Below are 11,250 nucleotides of genomic sequence, written 5' to 3'. Positions count from 1 at the left end.
GCAATTTCCTTCAAACTTTATGTTGAAGTACTTTATTTGCCCCATTTAATTTTCTTAAGCAGAGTCTATAGACACATGCCTCTCTTAGGACCAGGTCTTTTTTTTTTTTTTTTTTTTGCATTTAGAGTGTTGGGCTGCCTACATCAGGCAGCATTAAAAATTCAAGATTTGCCCTCATCAGTGATTACTTTGAATAGGAAGCAGGTTGTTATTGTATAGCAGGATACTGTGGTTACAAGACTGAGAGTGTGGGATGGTGCTCGCTGCATGCACACCTTTAATAACAGTACTTCTGCATCTGCACATTGTCTGCATTTTCCATCTTGTGCTCTTCCATAACAGGGGATGCAAATGCAAAGAGGCAATTTCTCTTGGCCTTGATGGGCTTTTCCCTGGAAAACATAACTCCTTGCAGTGTGTAAGCTTAGCTGGCAGTGGGTGCATTGACAGGGTCAGTAAATGTGTTATATCAGAGTACACATGGATAAAGTTGTGAGATTACCTAATAAGCAGAAAGTTTTCAGATGTTATGAGTGGAGTCACCATGTTATCTTGATCAGCATCAGTGCGTTTCAATAAGAACTTACTAAATAAGTGATTTTTGTGTAAGAAAAACAAACTGTTGGTACCTAAGCAATACACATGTTTTGGGAGAGGAATGATTTGCACTTTCCCAGTTTATCAAGTAGGGGATTTTTTTTTTTTTTTTTTTTTTTTTTTTTGCATCATGAGTTGATGCAAAAATAAAAGAATAAGTCCCTGCTCCAGGGAAGAAGACAGATCTCTGCATGCATTTAAAAGTTAGGATTGTGTGTAGTGGTATGAAAGGCAGAAGACCCCAGTAAGCAGGGCAAACATGGATGTGCCAACTTGAAAGCTAATACCAGAATTAGATTTATAACTATGTAAGGCATAAATCTGAATATTGGCAGCTAAGGTCCTGAGGCAGGCATTCTTTAAAATGACAGGTACTGTGTTTAGATATCCTGCATCTGACCATGTTTCTGCAGAGAACAGGAAAGTCTTCTGCTAAATACTTCAAAGCCATCCCCATCTCTTCAGAAACCCAGAAAAAGCTTGTTTGCTGCTCCTGCCCATCCTGCACACCCAGCTCATTCATTAGCAGACTAGATCCTCATTATGATGATCTCATTCATTAGCAGACTAGATCATCTGGTGCTTCCAAACTTCTTGTTTCAAAGCTCTGCCTTCAAAGTCAGCAGCTGAGAGTGCCAGGCTGTGTCAGGGCTGCCCGGGCCCTGGGAGCTGTGCTGGGAACTCGTGTCTGCTAAGGAGTGAGCTGGGGGTGCAGCAGGGACAGCCATGGGGACACCCCCGAGGGACTGCCAGCACAGCCCCAACTCACATCAGTGCTTAGGGAAGTGGCTGGCAGGCTTCAAGATGAGTTCAAGTACATCATGACTGATAAGCTGGGGCAGCAGGAAGGGTGATGTGTGTGTGTGTGTATGGGGGCAGGTGGGAATTATTCTGTAATTTTCATAGCAGACATTTTTTTCTTTTGAAATTTCTTTTGTACATTCAATAATGAAGCTCTAAAATTGTGTAGCAATTATCTGAGGAGTGCTGTCCAGGTAGAATCAAATGGCAAAATGTGACTTTTCAGAGGGGAAAAAAAAAAAAGACCAAAAACACCGTGGTTCCATGCTTTTTCTCCAAGCATAAGAACATCCAGCTTAAATAGAGTATTCAATTTTTAATGACTTGGGATCTATGATCTATGGATGAGGAGTTAAAATATTATAAATGTGCCCACACAACTGATGGAATCATGCATGGCATAGTTTCTTTTGAAGATACTCGTTTGTTTTCGGTTTGGTTGTTCTTTGTTTTTGGTTGTTTTTTTTTTTTTAAAGTCTTATGCTTAGATATATTCTTGATCATGAACATAAATTGGTATGTGATTTGCAGCAGTTTTAATCATTTCCTCAAACATTTTTACTTCTTTAAATGAACTGTACTTTAACCTAAATTGTTATGCCTCTCTCCTACTTGTAGAAGAGAGGAAGGTTTTGAAATGATCTAATATGGGACAGTATTTAGCATTCAGTATTTTCTAGCCCAAGTAACATTATATAATAATCTATAATCAAAAACACTAAAAACCTGGTAACTGCTAAATTCTGTTTCATTCTAACATTACAACTAAAACTCATTTATAAGTAAATGAAAGTCAAGAGGATTAAATTCAATTAAAATTACTTTGAAGTATGGAGGAAAAATGTTTCACGGTGATATAAATCAACATATTGTTATTGCCTTCTTTTCCTTATCCACTAAGGGTCTCTAAAGCAAAATGTAGTTTAAATTATACATGGAGAACAAATAGAGAGAAAAGAACGCCACGCACCCACAAGCACAACCCAACTGAAATGAAAGGTTTGGGTGTACTTGTGGAAGAATGGTGTGCTTTTCTGTGTGCTCTGCAAGCCAGAATTGTGGAAGGTTTCTCCCACTTGCAGCCTCCATACCTTCATTGAGTGCAGTATAAATAGAAAGCCAATTAAAGTACATCTTTGTTATAAAAAAGAGGGAGACAAACAAAAAAACCCCACCATTTTAGCATGCATGCATTTTTTACTGAAAGTAGGATCTCAGCAGAGAAATTAACTTTAATAATCTATGGATTACAAGACATATCAAACCTTCAAAGCATTGCAGTGTTAGATCTATTCTCAAAAGGGTTTAAATTACTTTAATAGTTAATAATAAGTGATATGACTCATTTTTCCAAGTAAATCAAGATCAGTTGTCATTTGTACATCTGGTCTCCAAACCTCTTAATTACGGCAAAGAAATTCCTTGGTACCTACTGAGCACATCTGAGGTGTGCAGTACTAAAATACACTTATTTTTTCCTATTACTATCTGATGATTTAGGACATAAACCCAGTGCAAAGCAGAGAGCAATGTTTTAAGTATCCCTTTAACCCAGCAAACATCAAGCCCCACTAGAGAAACATGCAGCCACCCTACAGTGAAATTCAGGGCACATCCCTTTCTGTCAATGGAGCTATTGATCTTAAACATGCAAGGAGCACTTGGAAACCCGTGTGTGTCTGTGTGCAGATATGCAAATCATGAACATCCCATTGAAGACATTTTTATTGAAAGAGGGCCCAAATCTTCAACCTTCCTGCAAAGTCATTGTTGGCCATTAAAAAATCAGCAACTGAAAATTTCCCTAACTCCTTGCCTAGAGAAGTTTGCTCCCATGAGCAAGATCAGGACCATAGAAAAACAATGCTATTGTTGTTTAAGAAAAGAACCTCACTGTCTGCTTTAAATCATATATTGTTCCCACAGGTTTCAATTACTTCACATAACGAGACGGTGCCAGCGTGTAACAATGGCGTGGCTTTCTGTCTCCATGGCTCTGGTACAATACTTTTAAATGAATTATCAAACTGATCAAAACAAACATTGTTCCCCTCATTACTGTGCTGCAACCTCACCATTAGCAGAGTTAGCATCCACACATGTAGCCAAGTGCCTGGGGCCACAGATGCTTGCTGGGCAAGTTGCTCTCCCAGCAGGAGAGGCTGCAGGGCTGGGGACAGAGCCCCTGTCGCTGCCAGGGGTGGGCAAGGTGCTCCTCCACCAGGCACCTGGACCTGTCCTTAGTGCATGGTAATGTGTGAGCATCACAGCCTGTAAGATCCTGCACAGCAGCTTAAAGAGGTCTCTGGGGCTCTTTTCTAGGGGAGATTTTAAAGAAGCACAAAAAGTTGCCCTCATATTTGTCAGTGCTTGTAAAAATCAGCCTATAAAAAGCACTATTAAAACACACCCAACAGCAACTTCAAATGGTTAAACAATTTTGCATTATCTTTCCAAAGGCCACACAAAGTACAGATAATTCAGTCTTGAATCCAAACATCTGTGTGGGAAACATGGAGTGACTTTTGGCTGGCTGTTATTTGCAGTTCACAAGACTGAATTAGGGAGTCCAGGGACAGAATCATGGAATCACAGAATAGTCAGGGTTGGAAGGAACCTCTGGAGATCATCCAGTCCCAATCCCCCTGCAAAGGCTGGGTCACCTGGACCAAGTGCCTGCAGGAACCAGGTGGGTTTTGAATGTCTCCAGAGGTTCCTTCTAACCTGACTACTTTTTCCCCCACCCTAAAGACAGGGGTCTGGAAAGATTTTGTTCTCCTCTTGTTCTTTGTCAGGTATAATATCTTGATAAGATTTTGGGTTGTTTTAAAATAGTGATCTGCATTTTCTTCTTTAACTCCAGCAGTCTTTTTGTCCCTTGCTGTGTGTCCATACCACAGCCCCCACCAGCCCCAGGGAAGTTCTCCTGCAGGCACATCTGGCCCTGGGCAGGCAGTGTGGGAGCTCCTGCTGCAGCTGGGCTGCTCCTTGCAGCCAGGCAATACCTGAAAAACTGCATCACCCTCCCCACCTTGCCCCAATATGTCTGTGCATAAATACCAATTGCAAATAATTGCAATTTTCATAGCCATGACAGAGAATTGCTTTTTTATCCCCTCAGACCTGAGCTGGAGTTTTACCACTGGGTAGGATGGGATCCATGCTGAAAGATGACTCTCATGTTCTTAGATGCTTTGCTGGCAGATCTGTGAACTTTCTGCCATAAAGTGAACTTCTGCAGTTGTGCTGTTGCACTCACTTTGCAAGTATTAATTCAGGCTCACTGCACCTTGGAAACCGTTTGAATATTTATAATTTTAAGTATTTATTTTCAAAGTTAAATTAAAGCACTATTGTCTTGCAACTAACCCTACTTTTTCCACCGCTCCAAAAACAAAACCTTCAGTCTGATAACCTTTATTTATAGATGGCAATAAGCATATTTAGCAATTTTATTATTCATGACCCTTGTACTAAATATCATAATCAGAATACAGATGTGTGAGATAATTTCTATATGGAAGTCGCTGGAGTAATTCCTGTAAAATAAAAATAGCATTGTGTTCAGAGAAATAATATGTCCATATTTAATGTGTGTCTTAGTACAAGCTAAGAGACCACACAGTGTTTTTTTGAAAAGTCCTACATTAATAACAAGCTTCATGAATAGAAACAAAGCTCTAAAAATGTGACTTTTAGTGTTAACTTTGTTTTCTGTCACATGCTTATATTCTTCCATATATAGTCTTTAGATTTTTAATAGAAACAGGAAAGGGACTGCTGTGTGCTTTGTGTGAGCACAGAAACAGCAGATGTGCAATTTCTTCAACCAGTTGCTCCCAAGAAGTTAAAGCCAGTCTTTTGTTAATGCCACCTTTACTGATGTCTGTACTAAAGATGCAGCTGATCAGATAAACATCATATCCAGACTTGGCTCACTAATTGACAGAACAAGAATCAGTCACACTTTATGTACCATTCCATAATGGATTTTCATGTTTGTGAACCCTAACTGGCTGTGGAAATGGAAAGCAAATGTCGCATAATCACAAATAACTTTGTGGTTTAGGGTTTTTTTAAGCCAAGAGAAAAAAACAACTTTTTTCTTCCCAGTTTATGACAGGTTCATCATTACAGACAGGTGATCAATGATCATTTTTTTGGTTTTATCAGCTGTTGTGCTACTGTTTAGAGAATTTTTAAAATGATTGCTAAATATAACATTTTTCAGTTAGATGTTACATGAATAATTGATACGGTAAAGTGATGCTGAAAGACACAGGTATAATAATTGAAAGTTTTTTGTCAGAGGTTTTTGAGAACACATGCCACTTATTGAGTATCTGACTATCACCACATTAAGCTGGGTTTCTTTTTACTTGTGTATCTTCAGCAGAAGCTCTCATTAAGCATATTGTAAAAAGATCCTTTTATGAAAATGCTATCAAGTATTTATAACTACAGCACTGAAGATCAGAGGAGAATATTGTTCAAAATCTGTGCAACATAAAACTGGTCAGAAATATCAGCATCAATCAGTGTCAAAATTAAAACTGACTTGAATTTGTTTTCTTTTAAAATCCTTTTTATTTTTTTTTGAGTGGGTTATAATGAGCGCACACTCATTTTGACAATCTTATTTGCTGGCCTCACATTGCAATAAATCAGAAATGTGCTGGTAATAAAAGGAAAATATTGAGGCTAACAAAGCTACAGGAAAAATCATTCCTAAAAAAAAAAAAAAAAAAAGAAATCAACCCACTACCAGCACTAATCTATGCAAAAAAAGAACCCTGCTTTCACCTGAAAGCTCCTAATATGAATATGGAAATAGGAGAACTGTCCATGAGTCTAAAGGTTTGAGTTATCAGTTCTAACACTTTTGGCTTAAAGAAAAATAAATAAAAAAATAGTCAGGATTAAAGGTTATGAGATCCTCCCAAAGCTGAGTAGCAGAAGTGTGACCATGTATTACCCACTGGACACATCTTCCTGTCCTGTATACGAAGAGATTATCTCAGATTTCTAGAAGCCAAAAGAAGGGATAATGTATATACTTCTGACACTGGCACTCGTCCAAGAGAAAGTTGTAACAAGCCTGACAAATAAGAGGAAAAAAAAAAAAGCCAGAACAAAGGGTGAGTGACATATGGTGGTTATCCTACAATATGGTCCTTATCCCTTTTAATACATCTCTGCAAGACATAAGTGAAGCATGGCAATGTTTTCTGAAGAGCTGACGTGGCTGCATTGTACTCTTGGAGAAACAATAATTTTTAAATTGCTTAAAAAATAATTTTAATTATTTTTTATTTGTGGGTCCTGGTGGACTCAGATGTTCAGGCTAAATCCCTGCACAAGGACTTTCACTTGAGTAGTGTGACTGGCTTGTTCTAGATCTTCTGGGGTGACTGGTAAGCTTCTTTGAGTTTTTCTGGTCACAAAAATTGTTTGTGTGGGGGGAAATTCACTTTGGGAATCAGAAGTGTTGCTACTAAAGTGACCATATTAATACTGTTGTGCTTTTCTGCAAAGGGCAGGAGTGAGCCTCCCCAGGGCTTCAGCCTGGCACTGTGCTTGCTGCCCAACCTGCTCCTCACCCAGGTCAAGCAGAGCATCTTCCACCTTGTCCTCTGTTCTCTTTGGCATGAGTGTTAGTGCTCTTCACTGCTCATCACAGGCACTTTTTAAAATCATGTGACCAAAGCAGGGAAGCAGCAGGATAGCTGGGATGACAGCAGAGTTACATTTCCCTGCTGTCCTTTACTCCAGGGCAGTGCTGCCTGTTGTGGTGGGATAGATCATCCCAAGGCCAGGGACTGGACCAGCAGCCTTACAGGACCTCTGCCTGTTCAAGCAGGCTCAGCATTCACCATCTCCCTCTCCCCAGGATGAGGATCTCCTGGATGAGAAAACAAAAGTCCCAAATGTAGATTTGCTGTGTGGGAGCCCTCGGATGAGTAGATACTTGGAAAGAACACCCCTATCTCACTGTTGCTAGCTGCTCAGATATAAAAAATAAAGGAATCCTTTCAAAGAAAGAATACTCTCATCACAGAATGCCAGGTCATATTTTGTATCTAATCCTCCTGACTTCAGTACAAAAAGTGAACAGAGGGTAAAACAAAGTACTTTGACAGTGGCTTAGTTAAAACAAGATCTCAGGAAATGACTGCGATAATGAGCAATAGGCTAAAAATTCCAACATATTGCACCAGGTCCTGAGAAATAATGCAAAAGCAAACCCCTTTGTTCCCATAATCACCACTTACATACTCTGCTGGCTGCTTATTAATTGTCTGCATGACACTGGAATAGTTTGACCAAAGGATGAGGCCACTTTTCCAAAGCCATTACTCCTCACTGCATCTCTGCACGATACTAAGGAAGGTTTTGAAGCTGTTACGCTGCTCTGGTATTGGCCAGGTCTTTGTACACTGAAATTCCCCCAAACGGCTTCCTTCCTCCTGACACACTTGTAAACAAGGTTTCTATTTTAGACATTGGTAGCATTGCTATATAGTCATTGAAAAAGTTCCAAAACACATCCCAAATCTTTGTTTTACTGCTTTTTGTAATAGAAATTATGTGGCTTTTGAAGCTCTTCCACTGAGACTCAGTTTGAGAAACCACAAAGCTAGGGATTTTAGAATTTATTTACAGTATATTTATTTTATTTTTTGCTAAATCTAGCTAAATAACTAAAAATATCATAATTAATGCAGGAGCCTATGACTGTCTTTTTCTTCTTCCAAAGGAGCTCTAGATTCACAGGATTTGCTCTGAAATACAGATAAATTCAAAGTTTTCAAATTCCCACAAGGTTCACAAAATATTGGCTACATCTTGTAAATCATGACAAAATGCAGCATCCTTGAGTTACAGTTCTTTATTGAAAAAAAAAAAAGTATTAAAAAAAGGAAAGACAAAAAATGCTAAAAATAATTCTGAGTCTGACTCCAAGTATGTACATTCCTTCATGATTTTGTCCCTTTGAATATAAAACTATTTCTCTACACTAACTTATTAGGATCTTTCCTTGGGACTGCACCCCAAATGAGTCAGATGTTCTGCTTCAGATGAAGTTAACTAATTATATTACCTTTTATCTCTGCCTTCAGGTAACTCCTCATACTTCTAGCTCATGCAAAGGGTGGTAAAACCTTTTATAGTAGTATAATTTATTTGGAACCAGCTACTAAAGGGCATAGCAGCACCTGAAAGAGAACTAATGCCAAAATGTTATTAAAAAGTAAAGTCTCACAGAGAACTGTTTTTCCTCTTTATGATCATGCTCGAGAATCTAGGTAGGAAGAATGGACCTAGACCCATGTTGTAGCAAGTGCTACATCACTTCCAACATTTATGGCTGAAAAAGTACAGAGGCTGTTGTTCATATGGTTTTCTTTCACATTGGTTAATCTAGTTTTTATTTTCTGTGGGCATGTGGCAGGTCGTGGCTGCATGGCTACTGTGGGTTCTTCTCTGGCCTTTCCCAAGAGCATTGGTCACTTAGAAGGGCCTGAATGTGTCGCCTCATTTTTTCAGAGCACCCAGCTCCAGCTGCTTTTAAAAATCCAGCAGTGGGCCCAGAGGTCAGCTCTGCTTCAGTTCCTCAGCAGGGAGGCACAGGCTCCTCTGCTCCTCTGCCCACAAGGAGCACTGGCCCCAGGGCTCTGCCTCTGCCACGGGGCTGTGGGAGGTGGGCTCTGGGCACTCAGCATCCAGCCCCAGCCCTTGAACCATGGGCACTGCTCTCAAAGGCAGGGTTGTGGGGGTTTTTTTATTCCTGGTTCATTTACATAAAGGACAGGATTTTGAATTGGAAATGTTCTGACTTTTGATCTGACAGTTGTGATCCCCACTTAGAAATGAGATCCCATTTTAACAATAAAGTATTTTTTCAGTGTTCTTTCAAATTCATATTCAGTTATTTTCTGTGGCTGCCATGGGCCCATGATCTGCACCTTCCCTATTGTATGGAAAAGGATTTTCTACAATGTCTCTTATATTTACATCTTTAAACCCAAAAGTTGGAAGCCACTCAGTCATTACTTTTAGAGTGTTTTTCAGCTCCTTCTGAAAAAAACTGACACTTTGGGGTAGTTTTAAAATTATTGGTAAGGTATGATCTATAGAAATGCTGTGAACTGAGGCCATCAGATGATAGCAATGTTCTTAACCTCTGACAGTGAAGCTCTGACCATTCCTCACAACTTTTGGTAAATATATCTTCAAATACAAACAAGCACACGGTGCTCAGGCCAGGAGAGGATGAAGCACCTTGCCTTGCAAAATCAGGTCAGATGGTACCTCTCTGTGTCTTTCATTATAGAGATTTTTCTCCTTTAACTTCTATCCCGTGCTTTAAATACCACTGGGATTAAAAATTAGAAGTTGCTGTCCCATAATAGACCAGGTTGACCTCTATATTTCAGTGGTGCTGCTGGGACTGGTGTGCAAATGACATTGGTGGATCTCAGTGCAATTTGGGAGCCTGCATTTTTCATCATGTGCTGCTCTACCTGACCCTCAGCTATTTACCCAAAAACATGCCATGCTTTTAAGCAAGTGCCATGCTGCTGCCATCTTCCTTGCCACTAAGCTTTTCCTTCTCCATGTGTGGTCAGCTCTAAGGCAAATGCTAATGGAAAGCTGGAGTCTGTTTCTGGCTCCTGGTGAAGATCAGGGCTTTGTCAAGCTGATGTCCAATGGAGAACACTCTTGGAATGATGGTGTTTCAAGTCCACAGGACTTCCCACTTCACAAGGGCCCACCTCCTTGGTTGTGTTAGCTCCCTACCTAGTTGAAAAGGGAAGAGGTTTGATGTTCTGCCTTTCCCACACCCAGAGAGATGCTCAGAGGCACCATCAGTCCTTGACGCTTCCCCTGCTCCTCCCCACACTGAACTCATCCTAAGAGGGTTTCCAAACAGTTAATTCCCTGTCTCTCTCTGGGCCTTGCAGCATTTCACAATGCTATTGTCATCCTAGAAGGCGAGAACACATAAGTAGGAGTTTCCCTTTTTTTTTTTTTTTGTAGCATCTTTATTTAATTCCCTCTTGGTCCATTTAAACTCCCACCCTCCCAGCCAGTGCTCTGTGGCAGAGCCCTTGCACCAGTGCCCCCCCTCCTGCCCCTGCTCCTTCACTTGTCCCACTTGTTCCACCTTTCTTCTAATGTATCAGCAAAGCCCTTCTGTGTTGAGAAAGAGAAAGGGGCTGAGATGGTCTGGAGTGCACTCTACAGCCCTGGAGTCAGCGTGGCTGGGCCCCTTCCCCAGCTCAGAGGGGCTCTCTGGGGTGTGTTTTGGGTGTAAGGAGGCTTGTGTGTAGCATAACCATGGAAGGGCTGCAGGTAGCTCCAAAGGCAGTATGTTGAGACACTCTTCCTGGTGATCCCTCTTATAAAAAAAAAAACAAAACAAAAAGCCCAACCTTTTCCTTGCTCCAAAATGCTGTTTCACTAACTCTGAGCGTCAAAAGGATTTTATTCTTAGCCTTCTGTTTCGATCAGTTAATTCCCACCAGGGCTGAGATAAAAATTGTCTGTGGGACACACTGTTCTTTCTTCTTATACACCTAATGTTGCTGTGCTATTTTGGGCTACCATTTAAATAAAAGCCAATTTGACTAAAGAGCAAATATATTCTGTCGAATGACGGCAAAAGGGCAGAGCTTGGGAAAAAGAAACAAGAAAATGCAAGGCATTCATTTTTCCTTTGTACTTTTTAATAAAAGAAATTCTCTTGCAGCTTAAAGTGACACTTTAAAAGATGTATGTATCGTGGCTTTTAAAAACACAATTAGATAACACCTTGTCAAATACTTATATTCTTTGTTGACAGCCTTG

The 11,250-nt window shown here is 40.1% G+C and overlaps 1 protein-coding gene across 4 annotated transcripts in view; it reads left to right on the top strand.

Moving 5' to 3' along the window:
• ZNF536 (zinc finger protein 536) overlaps positions 1-11,250 on the top strand; it is a 344,640-nt gene that overhangs the window by 249,860 nt on the left and 83,530 nt on the right. The window lies entirely within an intron of this gene.

This window comes from Serinus canaria, chromosome 11, assembly GCF_022539315.1.
Source record: "Serinus canaria isolate serCan28SL12 chromosome 11, serCan2020, whole genome shotgun sequence".
NCBI classification, from domain to species: Eukaryota; Metazoa; Chordata; class Aves; order Passeriformes; family Fringillidae; genus Serinus; species Serinus canaria.
The sequence above is the reverse complement of the archived record's forward strand: the minus strand, read 5'-3'. Positions and strand labels throughout refer to the sequence as shown.